The sequence below is a fragment of the Elephantulus edwardii genome, unplaced genomic scaffold (assembly GCF_000299155.1).
Source record: "Elephantulus edwardii isolate Elephantulus edwardi_28Jun2011 unplaced genomic scaffold, EleEdw1.0 scaffold00005, whole genome shotgun sequence".
NCBI classification, from domain to species: domain Eukaryota; kingdom Metazoa; phylum Chordata; class Mammalia; order Macroscelidea; family Macroscelididae; genus Elephantulus; species Elephantulus edwardii.
In genome coordinates, this window is record NW_006399755.1 from 20,031,212 (window position 1) to 20,048,597 (window position 17,386).

The 17,386-nt window shown below is 40.3% G+C and overlaps 1 protein-coding gene and 1 pseudogene across 1 annotated transcript in view; both read left to right on the forward strand.

Annotated features, from left to right (window-relative positions):
• The window catches only part of FGGY (FGGY carbohydrate kinase domain containing), a 741,424-nt gene that overhangs the window by 652,313 nt on the left and 71,725 nt on the right, over window positions 1-17,386 (forward strand). The window lies entirely within an intron of this gene.
• Window positions 1-17,386, forward strand: part of LOC102853370 — a 32,394-nt pseudogene that overhangs the window by 2,119 nt on the left and 12,889 nt on the right.

The following is a 17,386-nucleotide window of genomic DNA, read 5'->3' on the forward strand; positions in this document are numbered from 1 at the left end:
TTTTTTTAATCACCTGAATAAAAGTATGTTTATATCAAGGAATATGGGTCAATAAATACAGATATATCACCACATTTAATCTTCATATTAGTTTCTATGAAGTGACTTTGTGTCCCATTTTACAAATGTGGAATTTGAAATCTAAATGTTAAATCACTTGTCCCAGGATATACAGCGTAAGACAATTGAGAGTTAAACCTTGATTTTTCTGATAATCCAAAGTCTGAACTCAAGTTTACCAACCTGGAAAAAGTAAAATTTATGTAGTATTCACACACAGCTGGTAAAAATGGAATTGAGTTGTTGTTTGTTGTCAAACTTAGAAAAGAGTATTCTAAACTGTGACAGACCATCCTCAAGTGAAGGTCATTGCTCATAAACTGGACTTTAAAATGAAAGGATTGCTGATATTTAGTGGAAGATCAAAAGATAGGCTGTTAGTTATCAAATGTCACCTATTGGCTAGTGCAGGTCAAATTGGCTAAATAATTTTTAGTACCCAGTTCAAAATAAATATGTGGAACCCAGTATGTCTTCCCTTCCATGGGCCCAGCACCCTATACTATTAGAGTTCTTAACAAATTAGGGTTCAGATGTAGATCACCAGGCCTTTGTTCCTAGGTATTCTTGGCTGAACCCCATCCACTAAGGTTTTCATTACCAGTTAAGTACATTAACTTCAATATCTAGGAACTCCTCATAAACTATGTTGTTGTGTGCCATCGAGGAGGAACCAACTCATAGTTCACCCTTCAAGGGGTTTTCAGAGGGTATAACTCATATGGGAGGAGACTGCCCATTTTTCTTCTGAGCAGCAGAATTTGAACCACATTCCCTTGGATTGTCAGAGCAACTCCCATTGGGCCACCAGAGCTCCCTCATAACTTATGTGTTGTTACGCACCATCCTTCATAGTGACCCGAATTTCCTCCTTCATCACCATTGACTCTTGATCATATGTTGTTTCTTATATGCCTGCCAATTATTTTTGGTACAATGACTCTGTATACTCCTTCCATTTCTGTTAATGCATCCTGAATCATTCAGTATCCTACCCATAGCATCCTTAAGCATTACAACTCGAGGATTGAATTTGTTCTTTTGTTCCTTCAGCGTAAGAAATGCTGAGCGAGTTTAGCCCTTTTGATTTTCCAGCTTCAGCTCCTTGCACATTTCATTTCTTTGCCTTGGCTTCCCAAGCTGCCCTTTGAAATCTTCTATTCAGCTCCCTAACTTTTTTATTTCTTCTCTTTGCTTTGACTTCTTGGCACTCTAATCCAATATTCAGAGTCTCTTCTGAAAACCATTTTGGTCTTTTCATCTTCCTTCTTTGTGATAATCTACTGTTTCAACAAATAGACATTGCCCTGGATGTGCTCACTAAGTTGTGCCAAGAAATCTGGAGGACAGCCAGCTGGCAAACTGACTGGAAAAGATCAATTTATTTATTCCCATTCCAAATAAAGGTGACCCAACAAGTGCAGAAATTATCGAACAATATCATTGATATCACATGCAAGCAAGATTCTGCTGAAAATTATCAAAAAACGTTTGGAACAATATGTCAACAGAGAAATGCTAGATGTGGAGACTGGATTTAGAAGAGGTTGTGGTACTAGGGATATTATAGCTAATGTTAGATGGATCTTGGCAGAAAGAAAAGAATACCAGAAGAATCTCTATCTGTGCTTCATTGAGTATGCAAAGGCTTTTGACTATGTGGATCACAACAAACTGTGGCTGACTCTGAGAAGAATAGGAATCCCAGAACATTTGATTGTGCTAATGTGAAACGTATACTTGGACCAAGAGGCAGTCATCAGAACAGAGCAAGGAGACACTACATGGTTCAAAATCAAGAAAGGAGTCCATCAGGGATGTATTCTGTCTCCATACCTTTTCAATCTGTATGCAGAACATATCATCCGAGGAGGAATGTGGCATCAGGATTAGTGGAAGAGTCATCAACAACCTATATTATGCAAATGACACAACCCTGCTTGCTGAAACTGAGGAGGACCTGAAGCGCTTGCTGCAGAAGGTCAAGGATTGCAGCCTCCTATATGGATTGAAGCTCAACATCAAGAAAGCAAAGATTCTCACCACTGGGCCAACTGGCAGCATCAGTATGGATGGTGAAGAGATTGAGATAGTTAACAGTTTTCGTTTACTTGGCTCCACAGTCAACACTCTTGGTAACAGCAGCCAGGAAATCAAGGGACAAATTACATTGGGAAAGTCGGCTGTGAGGGACCTTTCAAGAGTACTGAAGAGCAACGACATCAGGCTGGAGAGTAAGGTGCGCCTGTTCCAGGCTATAGCCTTCGCAATTATGTGCTATACATCAGAAAGTTGGACAGTGAATAGGGATGATAGAAAGAGAATTGATTGATGCCTTTGAGCTGTGGTGCTGGAGAAGAGTGTTGAATATACCATGGACTGTTAGGAGAACAAACAGGTTCGTCCTGGAGAGTGTGAAGCCAGAATGCTCCTTGGAATCACGGATTCTGAAGCTTTGTGTGACATACTTTGGGCATGTTGCAAGGAGGGAGGGACTGGTCCTTGGAGAGGGACATCGTGTTTGGCAGAGTGGAGGGGCGGCGCAGAAGAGGAAGACCCTCGATGAGATGGATCGATTCTGTGAGTGGAGTGGTAGGAATGAACGTTTGACTTGGCTAGGTTGGCACAGGATAGAATGGTGTTTAGGGCTCTTGTACATATGGTCACTATGAGCCGCAAGTGACTCAATAGCACATAAAAACAATAACAACATTGCATTCTTCATGGATGATATTTTTTGGTAGGGTTTTTTTTTTCATTTTCTGCTAGTTTATTTACAAAATTTGAATACATTGTTTTCAAGACTAAAATCTTTCCATTTCCCCCACCCCCCTTCATCAAATTGTACAACCCAATGATTAATCCCCTCCCTCCTCCTGCACATCCACATCCCTCTGCTTCCAGCCTCTCCCACCCCTCCTGGATCCTTATACTTACTCAACAGTAATGGTTTTATACAATATTTATCCTTGTGGGACTGAGTTGGTTCACCCAGCATAATGTTCTCCATTTCCTCCAAAGTTAGGTAATAATTTAGAAAATCATTGCTCCTGCATGCTGCATAGTATTCCAATGTATGAATATACCATAATTTCTCAATCCATTCATTTGTGGTTGGACATTTGGGCTGCTTCCATTTTTTTGCGATGGTGAATAATGTTGCTATGAACATTGGTGTATAAATCTCCATTTGTACCTCAGTTCTCGTTTTCTCAGGGTATATTCCAAGCAGTGGAATAACTGGGTCATATGGAATTTCTATGTTCAGCTTTTTGAGGAAGCTTCAAACTGCCTTCCAGAATGGTAATACCAGATATTTGGCAATGTCATATCAGACAAGACTCTTATAACAAAAGTTTACAGAATACTCCTGGGCCTCCACAAGAAAAAGATGGATAACCCAATTACAAAATGGGCAAAATACATGGAAAGACTTTTCACAGAGGAATATATTCAAATGGCAAACAGACACATGAAGAAATGCTCTAAATCACTGACAATATGGGAGATGCAAATCAAAACCACAATGAGGTACCATCTCACTCCAGTAACAGCGACAAAGTTTAATAGGGAGGCTAGTAATAACTGTTGGAGAGGATGTAGCCAGAAAGGAACTCTTATGCATTGTTCGTGGGATCGTAAAATGGTACAGTGGATAATATTCTTGATATCTTCCCACAGCTCATCTGGTCTTTGTTTATTAGTGGTTAAGGCCTCAAACCTGTTCCTGAGTTGATTTTTAAATTCAAGAGAGATAGAGCCAAGATTACATTTTTATTCCTGTAGATATGATTAGACCTTCTTCAGCTTTAATTTGAACTTGCATATAAGTAGTTGATGGTTTCTTCCACAATCAATACCTGGCCTAGTTTTCACTGCTGATATTGAACTTCTCCAACAATTTCTTTCACAGATGTAACTGATTTAATTCCTGTGCATCATTAGGTGAAATCCATGTGTATAGCCTGTACTTACGTTTCACATAAAAGATCCTTTCAATGAATAAATCATTGTGCAGAACTCTATCATTCTACTTCAGCGTCATTTCTGTCACAAAGTCCATCTTTTCTGATTACTGATCCTTCTTCTTAGTTCCCAACTTTTGCATTCCAGCCAGCCATTATTATTAATACATGTTGGTAACATGTTTGATCCATTTCTGACTGTAATATTTGGTAGAAATCAGCAGTCAGGAAATCAAAAGATGAATTGCATAGGGAAAATTTGCTGTTAGGGACCTCTCCAGAGTGCTGAAAAGCAACAGTATCAGTCTAGAGACTAAGGTGCACCTAATCCAGGCCATGATCTTCACGGTTATTTGCTATGCAAAGAACAGCTGGAGAATGACAAAAGAAGACAAAGAAGAATCAGTGCCTTGAGTTGTGGTGCTGGAGAAGAGTCTTGAACATACCATGGACTGCCAAGAAAACAAATAAGTCTATCTTGGAGAGAGTGAAACTAAGTTTCTCCTTTGAAGCTAGAATTTTGAAGCTCTGTTTCGCATACTGTAGGCATGTGGCCAGAAGAGACTGGTCCTTAGAGAAGGACATCATGCTGAGAAAGGTGGAGGGACAGCACAAGAGAGGAAGACCACTGATGAGATAGATTGATACAGTAACTGGGGCAATGGGGATAGGTGTGTTGGAATCAGTGAGACTGGCTCAGGACAGAGCAGGGTTCAGAGCTGCTGTACATTGGATCTCTATGGGTCCCAGGCAACTCAGACAGCACATAACAACAAAGACATGTGCTGTCAGATCAGAACTAACTCATTGCTGACCCTCCAGCAGGTTTTCAGAGATAGTACATTGCATAGAAGCATATATGCATCCTAATCTAAAGGCTTCTTCTTTTTCCAGAGGCAATAATTCCCACCCAGGTAGCTGTTTCTAGACAGAAAGCTCAGGGTGCCTAGTATTTGATATATTTCTACCAGAGCGCAGTGTCCTGACATCTTTCTGTCAGAGGACTGGGCTGGTGTCAGCCTGGAGCCAGCAGGATTCACTGTAAATCCTGGGCTTCAAAGGCCCACTGTGGGTGTACCTCTGTTGTTCCCAGTCCAGTGGCTTCCACCATGGTTTTGTCTTGTGGGAGTATCAAGTTGAAGGCCAAGCCAATTTCCATCCTTTGATGAGGGCATATACGTCAACACAATGGCCCACTGAACTCTGGGAATAAACAGACATTTGGTGCCTGGTAAGGATCGTAGTCTAAATGGTTTTACTCCAGCAGATGTGGAATTAAACATAAAACAGACAGCTGATTACTGTTAAATTCACATGCACAAAACCAACCATTACATGTCTCCTCAGCTACAGAATCAGAGCCTTTCCCTGAAATAGACTGTTTTTAGACTGGACTTTAGACTGAGAAGAGAAAAGGAACCAGGGCAGAGGGGGAGGAGGGATAAACTTATTAACAAATTAGGGGGACTGTTTTCAAACATGCAAATTCTGAAATATTTCATGTGAATATTTTTTTTCCTTCTTCTTACTCTGATTTCAGCATATGGAAAGAAATCTTTGCTGGTGCCAGCTTCAAATTCTTAGGTTTAAGAACCCTATCGTTGACCTGAGGAAAGCATTGCATAAATCACACTCTCAAGGCCTTTAGACAAAGAACAACTTGGGGCAAGCTTGAGAGTTTACAGGGCATTTTGGTGACATTTCTGGATGCCCTTTGTTTCCCCTTTCAAGAAAAGCCCTTTCTTTCCTTGCCTTCTCACATAACAGCTTGGGATTCTTGTTCCTCCCAGAAATGCATTTGAACTTGCTGGGTTTGTTAAGAGTCAGGGCATGAAGCATTTTTCCATGGTAGAAAAGTTCTGGCATTCCATAGCAGAACTAATGTGGGATTTGGGAAGCCTGCCCTATTTGTGCAGTTAATTAGGACTCCCCCAAGGCAACTGATCCTCCGCTGTCATAGGAGACCGAAGCTGAGGCCAAGGAAGGCCGAGACTGTGTGAGCACCCCAGGAGGGTAGCTAGTGTGCCTTCTGCACCTGTTCCCCACTGGCTGGAAGTGTGATTCAGAGGGAACAAAGATGGGGACTTTCCCACAATGCTTGTTTGGATCCCAGGCTCATTGAATCATTTGATGTGTGGCCAGTGTTTGAGTCAAGTCTCCAAACACTTAGTGATACAGGACCAGAGCAAGACTCCCCTTGGGTCTATGAAATGAAGTCTTTGGTTCCGGTAAGAACTTTGATGTTCACAGAAATTATAGTAGAAAAACTATCAGGTTTAGAGTCAGGCCAGCTTGTGTTATGCCACTTTTATAAGATGTAAAACCTTGAAGAAATTATTCTGTTGTCTGTAAACTTTTACAAGGGAAAGATCTCCTCCTGAGATTTATGGTGTCTGAAATCTCACTGGAGGGTGAGCATTTAGAATGTGTTCATTCCAATTTGATAGTATATAATAGCAACAACAACATGAACTTTCATTTTCTTCTATGTCATAGGTCATATTAGTATCCAGTCCATAGATTCCCTATCCCTAACAGCAGCTAACATTTATTAAGCAATTACTATGTACAAGGTACTACTATTCTAATTGTTGTTGTTAAGTGCCATTGAGTCTCAGGCGACTCATAGTGACCCTATGAAGGAGAGTCCTCAACACTTGGGTGTCTCTCATCCTCTCTCCGGGTTCATAGGGTTTTCCGGAGGCCAGCTATTATGGAAGTGGATGCCACTCCTCCTTCCAAACTATTCTAATAGCATTAAATATATTAATTCTTCAATTTTATAATGATCTTATGGAGTAAATTCTGTATTAGGGATTGTCATTCTAGTGCCATTAGGCTATATATGACCCGCCTCCTTGATTTATAAATAAAACTTTATTTGAACACAACCACATTAATTTGCTTATGTACCATCTATGGCTGCTACAGAGCTGAATAGTTGTGACAGGTACTGCATGGCCCATAAAGTAAAAACTATTTACTATCTGGTCCATTGCAGGAAAAGTTGCCAGCCTCTGCTTTATATGATCTCAACATAAAGATGAAGAAGATAAACTGTAGTCATTTTAAGGAGCTTATCTTAGAACATGCACATGATATTTGTTAAGACCAGGATTTAAACCCGGTCACCTAGCTCCAGAACATATACTCTTCACCAGATCTTACATACAGTGTACATAATGTGCCTAGCACAGTGCCTGGTACATAGAAGATGGTTGCAAATCAATATCATTTGTAATCCCAGGGGACTTTTCCCCCCTTCTGTTTCTTTTCCCAGTTCCTATCAGCTCCAGTCACCTTTTCTGTCATGTCTGCCAGATTACATTTTCAATTCAGCAGATTGCTTGGGCAATTTTATATCTATTATCTCACTCCATCAAACAATTTATGACATAGGTATTATTATCTTCATTTTAAAGATGAAAGGAAAAGCTTCTGACTTCTGAGATCCCAGAAATAAACTTGGGCACTCACAGAAGAAATAATACCGAGACCTTTTTGGATATTTACTCTATGCTTAACACCAGTAAAAAGAACACAAAACAAAAATCAGTGGTCATTCTAGAAAGGCTTGCAATGTAATTGGGGAAATGAAGCCAAATTATTGGAGCAGCAGCAGCAGGCATTTTAAGCTAGTCCCCTTAGTACAGATCGTAAGTGGATGTGAATGCAGAGAGATAGGACAAGAAAGTGGACAGAGGGGCTGGTGGAAGCTTTCCTGGAGACAGGTACAGGCTGAGCATTTAACACTGGAAGAATTTAGAAGGGAGAAGCCCTGGTGTGGGTTCAGTAAGTGGGGAAAGAAACCTCAGAATGACTGCCTAGAAATAGAATTGGGAGTTCTCAGAAGAACAACAAATCCTGGACATGATGGGTAATCAGAATGGGCAAACAGAGCAGAGACATGCTATTCTGATCACTGATGGCCAAAAGAGGTGCCTGCCCTAAAAATCAAATGTTGGTTATAACATCTAACCAAGGGCTACTTCCAGAAATGGCTCCACATCAGTCAATCCTTTTTGGTACCGTGACTGTGTACTTTCTTTCCACCTTCTTTTGATGCTTCCTTTTCGTAGATCATTCAGTACTTTGCCTGTAATATCTTTCAGTCTAAGCTTAAATTTGCTCTTCAGTTTTCTCTGCTTAAGAAATGACAAGTGAGTTCTTCCCTTTTGATTTTCTGAGTCTAGCCTTTTGCACATTTCGTTACACTTTGCTTTGCCTTCCCAAACTGCCTTTTCAAATATCTGTTCTACTCTTTTACTTCCAAATTTATTTCCTTTGTGTTGGCTTTTCAGCATTCTAGTGCAGTTTTCAGAGTCTCTGCTGAGATCCATTTTGGTCTTATGAGGCATGAGTCAGATTTGAATGGACAGCACATAACAACAATAATAATTAAGGGCACAATTACTAGCCCAGGTGTCTCCTTCTTTAAACTTCCCAACTGCTCTATAATATAGCTTTTATCCTATTTTACAGGTGAGAATATTGAGGTTTAGAGAATAGCAATCAAATATTAATGGGGAAAGTATTCCACAACGCTTATTTAAGCAGTGCAGGGCTATTCTTTTGTTACTTTTCTTCTATTACATACATACGTGTGTGTAGCTGGGAATTTTACATTGTGTCTATACAATATAATCATAGACTCTGTCTGCAAATTGTTTCAACTTGTTCTGGTGTTGTTATCTATTAGCAGCTGTCTCTGGACTATAGCAGAGAGCACCACAAATTCTAGGCTCTCAATAACCAGAATCAGTCGCCCACCATAAACAGTAGGGAGCTGTGAATTGCTCTTGGGCAGGGATGCCATGATGAAAAGAACTATTCTGCCAACAAAGTCTGGCTGGCTGGGAGCTGGTAAAGGCAGGGAGGAGGAAGAAATGAGAAAACAGAAGTGTGATATGTGGTCACAAGCAATCTTAGGATAAGCAGTGGGACCAGTGAGTTTGAGAGGGTTGAAAAGGGTCCGTAAGTCCCATGCTAAGAAGAGAAAAGAAACATACGTGGAATCAGATGACGATCAGCACTAACAATCAACAGTACCTAGATTTGCCTGTTTGGACAGCCGTGCTTCTCAGAGTTACTATATGGAACCTACTCCAGTAGATTCCCAAAGTCGGTTCATGTACTGAATCAGTTGGTAAGAATGTACTCTGTGAAGAGGAAGGGGAAAGGATGAATTCTGTGCTGTGTACTCAGCTGCATGAGTTATACAGCATCCCACTGTATTGTTCAGTCAGCTCTGGGAGTTGTATTAATAAGAATAAACAAACAAAACACTCAACTGCTTTGGAGTCTGTTCTGACTCACAGCAGCCCTGCAGGACAGAGCAGAACTGCCCTGAGGTTTCCAAGGCTGCCAATCTTTATAGAAGCTGACCACCTCTTCTCTCTCCCTTGGAAAAGCTGATGGACTAGAATCATCAACCTTTCACTTAGCAGTCCAAGACTTAATCCACAAAAAACAAAAATAAGTGGGAAAAGCCACTACCTTCTAATTGATTCTTTCTCATGGTGAGTCGCCATCAAGTTTGCAAGGTTGTAAATCTCAGTGGGACCAGAGTGCTTCCTACATCTTCCATGGAACAGCGAGTGGAGTTCAGTGGCCAGGCTTTCTGTCAGCAGCTTTACCATAATACTCTGCTGCCTGGGCTCACAGGTCTTTGACTCGTGCTGCATGCCAGCACTTTCTATATTATCTTTTAATCACTTTGTCCCTATATTCATTTACTTCTTTTTATTTTTTTTCCTATAATTATATTTTATTAATTTTCATAAACATTTACAGAGATTTTGGGTTTCCACTCATTCATTGTTGCACTATTCTCTCTACCCTCCTCCCAGTTTGTTCTTGTCCAAATGCCACAGTGCTTGTCAAAGCCAGTTCTGATTAATCTTCTTTGTCAGTGTATCCTTTGCCATTCCCTATCACTCCTCCCTGAGAGAGACTTCACCCTGAGTCATAAGGAAAAGGGGACGGCGTATTCTCTTAGCTACTTCCTGCTGAAAAGGGACGCTGTGGGTTTCAGGGTGAAGATCTTCTCTCACCACTCTAAAGGGCCCCTTTGGCAGTAGGAAACACATAGACTATTATGGAGATTGATTTTGGAATCCAGATGCACTCTTATTGATTGTGCTTGGCTGTACATGTACATATCCTTGAAGATGTATCATGGGGGTGTTGCAACCTAGAAGACACAAATTTGACTAACAAGTTATAAGTACATGAGTCCAAAAATTATGGAAAAGTAAAAGAAAAGATTCTTTCATTGTTTTACAAACCCTCCCCCAGGTCCCCTCCACCATGCAGCCCTCGCTCTAGTCTCCTGTGATGACAGAAATACCCAGTTACATCTCTCTTTTAAACGGTTCTCTCCCTCCTCTGTTTCAGTGCAGTATACATTATTGAACCCATCTTAATCAGTCTCTCCCCAACCCCAAGGACAGTCCCATTTACTTCTTTTTAGAAGCCTCATGAGAAGGGTGTAATTGTAATCCCCTCTACATAGATGGGGAAACTGAGGAACAGAGAGGTTAAGTGAGGAAAGTGGTCATGGTAACACAGTTGGTCAATGCAGAAACTTAGTTTTGAACCCAAATTGTTCGGCTCTTGAGTTCCCACTCCTCAGTCCTCTGTATGTTGTCTTATAGAGGAAAATGAGGATGATGGGATGACCCAAAATGTTACAGACATTGAGCCAAAAGGATCCAAAAGGATCAGGAAATTAATTAGCTGAAGGTCAAACTACTAAACAAATGACCATGATGACACTGGAACCTTGACTTCCTGATTCTCAGCCTGGTACTCACTCTCTCTACCAGCTCCCGTCACCTGTTGTTAATGTGAAAGCATTTTATAACCAGAAAGCTCTTTATAACTTTATGCAGCCCCATTACTACAGCCCCTTACTAAAATGCATCATTATTTGAAGTTTCTCTCATCCCCTGGCAAAGTGAAGGGGAGAAATTGGCCTGCCTCTGAGAAGGTAGTGGTACAGGGACTGCCTTCGAGATGTTGATTCCTCCAAGTGAGAAACTAGCCAAGTTCCCACCTCTGTTCCCTGAAGTCCCCACAGTTCTCAATAAATATTCATTGAACATGATTTGTTTCAAACAGAATTATATAGGACATATTTACTACTGTGATGACCATAGCCAGCAGGTCCACATTTTAGCTAAGTAGCTACTGTCGATGCTAAGGATGCTGATGTTACGATAATGTCTTTGTAAGCATCTCCCCTGCCCTTGCTCTAAAGTGAGTTAATCCAGGCAGAATATTCTGGATTTGAAGTTTTCCAGTCCCACCCTTTGTACATTGACACTCGCACCTGCTCTACAGGTCTAGGGACTAGCCATTAGATGGCTCTTAAGAATTTTGTGATATAGATAGACGGATGGATAGATAGATGGTAGATAGATAGATAGATAGATAGATAGATAGATAGATAGATAGATAGAGACAGAGATAATATATATAATGGTACCTGACATACAAGAAGTACTAAATAAATAAAAATTATTGTGTTGTAGTTATGTGCCATCGAGTTGCTTGTGACTCATAGCGACCCTATGTACAACAGCTCTAAACTCTGCTCTGTCCTGTGACAATTGCACTGTCTCTGACACTCCCATCCCGATTACCCCAGTCACTGAATCAATCCACCTCATAGAAGGTCTTCCCCTCCTGCGCTGTCCCTCTACTCTACCAAGCATGATGTCCCTCTCCAAGGACTGGTCTCTCGTTACAACATGTCCAAAGTATGTTAGACAGAGCCTCAGAATTTTTGCCTCCAAGGAGCCACCTGGTTTAACCCTTTCCAGGATGAATCTGTTTGTTGTAAGCATTATATTAAATGTTGTTGTTGTTGATGATAATTACCATCGAGTCAAACATAACTCATAGCAACCCTATGAACAAAAGGCCTGAAGCCTTTCTATAACTATCATCATTTATCAAAGTTCATAGTTTCTAGAGGCATGTTTAGGAAGTGGATGCCACTCCTGCTTCCTAATCATGTATCATTATATAAAATACCATTCTTACATCTATCACAATAGCCCTTCAATAAATGCTTATTGAATGTATAACTGTCTGGATCCTGCAACGTATGTAGTTATTTATTAAGAGATTATTTATTCAGATACTATTATGTGTTAGATCCATGCTAAATGAAAGTATGGGATGTATAAGTATGGTTAGAGCAGGACACAAAAGTATGTTAATCACTTTAGAAGAGATATTATTCTAGCATTTCATAGATTCATTTCCTCTAATTTTAATACAGAACTTTTTAATGTAGTAGTAGTAGTAGTTGTTGTTGTTGTTGTTGTTGTGCACCACAGAGTTGCAACCGGCCCATAGCTGAGCATCCAGTGGGTTTTCAGAGGCAGATAATCACACAAGAGGAGACTGTCCATCCTTCTCTCGCAGAGCAGCTGGTTGCCTTAAACCACATGCCTCCAAGATTGCAGCCCAGATTCTTGCCACTAGGCCACCAAAAGAACCCGAGACTTAGGGTCCTTCTCTAAGGGCATGGCCAGTGACAGTCTGATTTCATGCCGCCACTGTTGAAAATGCACATTTTACTCCCAAGCTCATGCAATAGAGCAGCTTTGTACACGTGACTTTTGGTTAAAGGGAAGGTCACAGAAAAGTCAATTTGACTTCATCCTTCTTGGTACGAATTTCTATAAGAGGTGAGAGTTCTTGCGACAGCCTTGGCATGTGGTGGGCTGATGCTTCCCTGAAAGTTGAGTATTTTGCTGTTATTATTCAGAACATCTCCTTTCATTAGGTGAGACTGAAATGGAGATTGAAATAGAGACGAGGAAGGGGGTGATACAGGATTCACCCAAGGCATACCATGCAAGCTGTTTCATTATTCAAACAAGTCCCAGTCATGAGTTTGCCTTTTGGATTTGCGCCTTAGGCTTCTAGCCATTGAAGGCCAAGTATGTCAAGGGGAAAAAAGAAGGGGGAAAAAGTCCTTCAAGTTGTTGAGGTTTTATTCTGTTTCTCCTTTGGTGGTTTAAAACTAATTACAGACTCTGGGCTATGCCTACATGTACAAAATGAAATGAGAGCTTGAGCCAATTACTTTAATAACGAAGAGAGGGAAATCCACTTTTCTTTCCATTATCTAAAGATTTCAGGCATATGTAGAGGGTTTTTCCCCCTCTTTTATTGAATTATGTTAAAAATTGGCCTCCAGCCTTCATTTCACTTTGCCTGTCTAGAAACAGTTTTAAATTTTGTTTCAGAGAGGAGATGACATGCCTTAAACGGTTTCCACAGGACAAGATGCTCCACATTGGACCAACAGCAGTTTAAGAGATTTTTGTTATTATCATGATAAACTATTTCTACATAATTGAGAAAGGTTAGTGTAGTAAGAATGATGATTCTTTACTTAAAAAAATATCACTGGACAAGGAAGAACACATCTTCTAGAATAATAAACCATACATTTTCAAAAGGGTAGCATTTGCCTGAGTGAAGAAAAGAAACAAGGATGAATGGAAACTGGATACATAAGGAGCAAGTTGGAAGTTTGATGTCCTCGTGAGGAAGTGTGTAATCAATCTCGTGGAGCAATGTGCATTAACTGTTGAATGAACATTTAGCTCAATAGTTTCACTCAAGTCACAAATGTGAGGCAAACAAATAAACAAAAGAATGAAGCAAACTTAAAAGAAAAACACCACACACACACACACACACACACACACACACACAAACAAATTTAAGATGGAAAAATTCCACTCATCATGTACTCACTCATTTATTTAATCCTTATTTTAGCCCTCAAGACCTCCCTGGGCGGGTACGCATGCTGCATCTGACTATCGCTTGCCCTTCTACATCTTACCTGGACTGTCCTAGCTGCACTGACCTCTTTGCTGGTTTTTCACATGCTGAACAAGCTTCCCCACCCCAAGACTCCACATCACATCCTGTTCTCCAGTTCAGCAGTTGCTGTTGCTGCCATCTTGAAGTGTACCCCACATTTCACTGGGCTGAGGGGAGGTTTCTCATCTCTGGCTAGGCAAAGAATTCTATCTCCTGGTACAGAAAGAATTCCTTCTGATGGGAGAAGAATTCCTATTCTCTGCAGCTAGAGCTGTTCAATTTATTGGTGAAACCAGCCAATCCTTTGCAGATAGGCAAACACACGTCACTTGCACAGCCCTACCCTTCCACATAGTCATCTATACTAGAAAGGCCATATTAAGAGACAAACTCCACACAAACTCAACCTGTCCGTCCATCCTGATGCTGTCAGTTGGCCCAGGGGTGAAAATCTTTGTCTTCTTGATGTTGAGCTTCAATCCATATTGAAGACTACAGTTCTTGATCTCCTGCATCAAGCACTTCAGGTTCTTCTCAGTTTCAGCAAGCAAAGTTGTGTTGTCTGCATAACGTAGGTTATTGATGAGTCTTCCTCCAATCCTGATGCCACATTCCTCCTCATAAACCCCAGCCTCCGAGATGATCTATTCTGCATACAGATTGAAAAGGTATGGAGATAAAAGTATGGATATCAAGGGTAGGTACTATTAGCCTGAGTTTATCACAATTGATACTGAACTTTATCATTTGGGTAAGCTGATATTTAACAGGTTTCCCACTGTGACATTATATAAATGCACTCTCTCTCCCGTTCCCTTATTTGACTCTTTGGAGTCAGTATGTGCATCCCAAAATAAGGAGTGCAAAGTTATGCCCTACCTTCTTGAGAGCACACATCGATAGAGTTTATCTGGAACTCTCTTGCAGGTGAATAGTCTCTATTCTGGTCCCTCTAGTTAATCATTTCTTTAGACGAGTACATTTATATCAGGCATTTATACTCACTATAATTAACAAACATAAATATGGCATAATCCAGCACTACTGAAATCATTGCTCTTCAGTGGTTCCATTTAATCACTGGGAGATTCCTCAGTTAGTTCCTATGCTTCATTGACATGTAGTAGACCAAAACAAGAGAAAGTGGTTTACAATGAAAGTAAAAGGCTGAGAAGCGAGGAAATTTGCAAATTTGAATTGAGAAAACTGTCAGTGGTTGAGTGGCATTTAGGTAATGAATCCAAACTTGGGTGATAGTACTGGTAGGAGAGCATATAGTTTCTAAGGAGTTATGCTGCCACTGCAAAGGTACACAGTTCAAACTCACCAGCTGCTCTGTGGGAAGAAAATGGGCAGTCTTCTGTGGGATGCACTGGCTCTGAACAACTGGTGGAGGGGCAGCTATGACTTGACCATGAACAACATCAAGAAGAAGTAGTTATTTTTTTTTAAGTTACAGTGTAATCTTTAAACTGGATACATCTGACCTCAACACAATCAAGAGACTCCTTGTCCATGCAGGATAGATGTGTGGAATGGTAATGTGTATTTTGAGTAAGCATTTGTTCTGAAAATTGTTTTAGATGTGGCTTCTTCAGCAGCAAGCCAAACCCTTAAGCACATAAAATGACTTTGTTTTCAGAGCATCAAGCAACAAATGCTGGCAAGGTTGTGGAGAGACTGGAACCCTTATTCACTGTTGGTGGGAGTGTGAAAATGGTGCAACCACTGTGGAAAGTAGTGTGCACTTTCTCAAAAAGTTGCAAATAGAGATACCATTTGACCCAGCAACTCCACTACTGGGAATATACCCCAAAGAGACCATAACTGACATCCAAGCAGATATATGCACACCCATGTTTATCGTGGCTTTGTTCACAATAGCAAGGAGTTGGAAACAACCTAAGTGCCCATCAACAAATTAATGGATAGAGAAGCTCTGGTAGTCACACAATGGAATACTAAGGAACTAAAAAAAGAAAAAAGAAAAACAAGGAACTCATGCAATATTATTAAAAATGGGTGACCCTGAAGGACATTATGCTGAGCAAAATATCTCAGTCACAAAAGGACAAATATTATATGGTGCCACTGTTGTAGAATGTGGCTGACATCAAGGTGGGGGTAAGACTGAGAAAAACTGGATAAATTATATATACTTCATTGAAACCAATGAGGGAGAGAACAGTTTAAAAGCAATATATTTTAGGGCATTATGTTTATCATAAGAGTCAGGAATGAGGGTTGCAGAGTGGAGTATACTCGGGGTGGGGATGGGGGGTGCAGAGGGATTATATACCAATGAAGGAGTTTTTTCTTTTGCTTTTCCAGGAGAAGAGCTAACTGGGCGTGGGGTGGGGTGGGCAGGGCGAAAAGTGCAACAATGAATGAATGAAAATCCAAAATCTCTTTAAATGTTCATTGAAATTAATAAAAAAAATTAACAAATGGCTTTGTTTTCTAAAATGGTTAACAAAATAACTTTTTCACAGTACAGGAGAGATTTGCAGTAATAGTAGGCTACTTTTCAGATGAAGTGATTACTTTTGATTCAAAATGGAGGTTTTTGCCTCAGATCTTAGCCAGGCTACCAGATAGTGTCAGGCATCCCAATTAATTCAGGGTGCTTTACTCAGACATAAGCCTCTAATTGTTTTATTTTCCATTTCCTTCTTTCTGAAAATGAAAGGTGCTCATCTTGTCTATTTCTTACCTAGTCCTAGAACCAGCCATTTGTCTGGTTCTTTTTAATTGAGGAATGGAATTAGAAATACGATCAGAGTCCTGGAAGTGCTGATTTCTACTAGTGTGTCATTACTTCTTGGTCTTCCCAGATGACAAAGCAAGGAAATTTATATGTGTACACTAAACTGTGCATCACATTGACCTGCAAATATATTTCTATATAACAATATGTGTCTGTATTATGCTAAACATTAATTCATAAAGATGTTGCCAATGGTAATCAATTACCATATGGATTGTGATAACCCTTTTCCTTTGCTTTTCTGTAAACAGCCACACAAATAGTGAGAAACTTGGCTCTCACCATCTGTTATTCATTTGCTTACTTGTTCAATTTCAGTATATTTCTGTGTTGTTTCATTTTTCAGTGTTGTAGTATTAAGTACAACTCATCATGATTCTATAAGCAACAAAACTGAACCTTGTCCTATCCTATGCCATCCTTATTGTCTCTGACACATTTGAGGCCATTGCAGAAGTCACTGTGTCAATCCACCTTATTGGGGGTCTTCATCTCTTTTACTGACCCTTCACCTTTCCAAACATGACGTCCCTTCCTAAGGAAGAGCCTCTTGTAGCAACAAGTGCAATTTATGAAAGAAGCAGCCTCGCCATCTTCACCTCCAAGAAGCTCTCGGGCTGCACTTTTTCCAAGATCTCTTTGTTCTTTTGGTTTTTTTTTTCCTACAATTATATTTTATTAATTTTCATAGACATTTACAGAGATTTTGGGTTTCCATTCATTCATTGTTGCACTATTC